We start from the raw sequence: 2422 nt of genomic DNA on the forward strand, positions 1-2422 counted from the left end.
AAGACATTGGCAAAGAAAAAGACTACAGGAATTGATATAATACAAATTGAAGTCTTTCAACAAATGACGCAGCACTGGAGGCATTCACTCATCTAAGCCAAGAAATTTGGCTTGCTGACTGAAAGAGATCCCAAGAATAGAGCAACACTTCTTCCATCTATAAGCTCATTGCACCTCTTGATTTTTCTTCATTTTCCTGTTGTTCCTTTTACCTTCTGTCCCTCTCATTCTTTACCAATTGCTGCCAGTCAGCATTTGGGGAAGACTCAAGTTTCTACACAAAGAAACACCACATCAGCTACTTCTTTTATCAAATACCTCATTCACAGTTTAAGAGTCTAAGATTGCAATGCATTCTTCCCACCCTCTCTGTTTGTTAGTATTAAAAATATGATGTTGTGGACTCAAAACTTTATTGAGCACAAGAAGGAATTTAGAAACTTGGTCACATTTTAGAATCCATCCTTAGTTATTCTGATTCCTTTGACCTTTGAAAAAACCCAGAGATAGACTTTTTTTTTTTTTTAACATCATCTCAAGTGATTCAAATAATGCTGAGTATCCAGGAACCTTGCTTATAGATTATATATTTTGGGGCTGAAGTTAGGTTTTCTGAAGCATATTTCATCTTGGTAGCTGCTTTTGTTCATAGTGGTTAATAGATATATCTCTGACATTCATAAAGAGAGATGATCAGTGTAGTTATTTTAACATTATTTTCAAAAATATCTTCTCTCACAATTCCATTTCTCTGAGCTGCTGAGATGGAAGCAATTATATGGACTATTTTATGTGGGAATTCCATTTTCTTCATTGTGAGGTAGCTAGAAGATTATGCCCTATTCCATAGGAGACTTATTTTCCATTGTTGTTGTTGTTACGTGTCATTGAGTCCAGAGGAGGGGATGTCTGAGCACTGGGTTAATGAAAAAATAAGTATTGATAGGGGGATGAAAGGAAGAAGGTAGCAAAGGAATTCAACACAGTGGATTCAGTTGTCAAGATGGAGACCCATAAACTTGCTCAGGAGGCTCAAGCTGTTGGGATAATTCTGTAATCTAGTCTGTACAGAACAGCAGGAAGAAAGTTAATATTAATTAAGGCTCAGAGCTAAGTAGATTTAGTAAGGGGTTTTGAATTTGTTTAATAATCATAGTATGTATATATAAAGGGCTCAGGAGGAATGCATATGAATTGATACATATATGACCAGCTGTATCCCAGTAGGTGCAAAGAATGGTGACCTCACTGTTTCTAAGACTCTCCTTGAATCTTGCATGAAGAGTTATGGAAACCCCTTTTCTGGAATCTTCATATTTAATGTATCTCCAACGGTTTGTCTTAGATTTTGATTTAGAAAAAGCACGTCAGTCATTTTACAGACCTAATACTTTGACATGAAATTTATTTCAAACTTTGCACCTGGATCTCTACACCTGCCCAAGCACTGAGAAAAGGGTGACACCAATGGCAGTGTAGCAACTAGCAGCAGTGCGCAGTCTGATTTTATCTGAAATCTTTTCTGAACTCTGAAGACGAGGGATGTCTTCAGGTGTTTATAAATGTCAAGTACTATAAGGCAAAGTCAAAGCCTAGTTTACTTCTTTATATGTATGTGTTTATGTGTTTTAGTGTAGATTCAAAACATGACCCTGGTTATGTCCTTAGTCAGTTCCAAGGGGCTCTCTCCACAATGTATAGCTAACCTTTGAAAACTGGGAGTAAAATCTACTTACTAGATTTCAATGAAGATAATTAAATAAGGCCCCTGTTAATCTTTGGAATTCAGCTCAGGGAAGCTGGTGTAAAAAGTAAAAGGGAAAACAAAGACATTACAAGAAAAAGAATTCTAAAGCTCAAAGCACTGTGAGTCTTTCTTCACTTATAGGATGATAGCTCTGAAGCACAATATGATTCACTCTCAAGAATTATTAATAAATGTCAGAAGAGAACAAAACATTTGTAAGGAAGTTCATAATTTTTACATAACTGTTTTTGTACTCCCCAACCTTACTCCCCCACCCCCAAAAAAAGTCATTTGGGAAAATTTTAAATAAAAGTTTTAAACCTTGCTAATGAAATAGTAAAAAATTCTATCAGCGTTCCTCTGTGTGTTTTGTTTTATTTTAAGAGGATGTAAAAGTACTAAAGCAAAAGATAAACGTTTTCTTATCTCAGACAAATTTCTGTGTTCTTTAGGCACAATGTCTGTGGGGTTGTTTTCTTTGGCATTTTTCTCATCAAAAATAATATTTTGTTCCCTTTCTTAACAACTTGAGTGTTAACTCCCTTCTCCCCAAATCATCCTTATAATTGGAAATGCTCCTTCATATATTTTCTTTGATGTTTCTGTAGTGAGATTTCTTTTCTCTTACTTAGAAGCTTTCAGTTCTTGTGACTTCATGGGTTAGTTCAAATACTT

This window comes from Chrysochloris asiatica, unplaced genomic scaffold (genome assembly GCF_000296735.1).
Source record: "Chrysochloris asiatica unplaced genomic scaffold, ChrAsi1.0 scaffold00044, whole genome shotgun sequence".
In the NCBI taxonomy this organism is placed as follows: Eukaryota; Metazoa; Chordata; class Mammalia; order Afrosoricida; family Chrysochloridae; genus Chrysochloris; species Chrysochloris asiatica.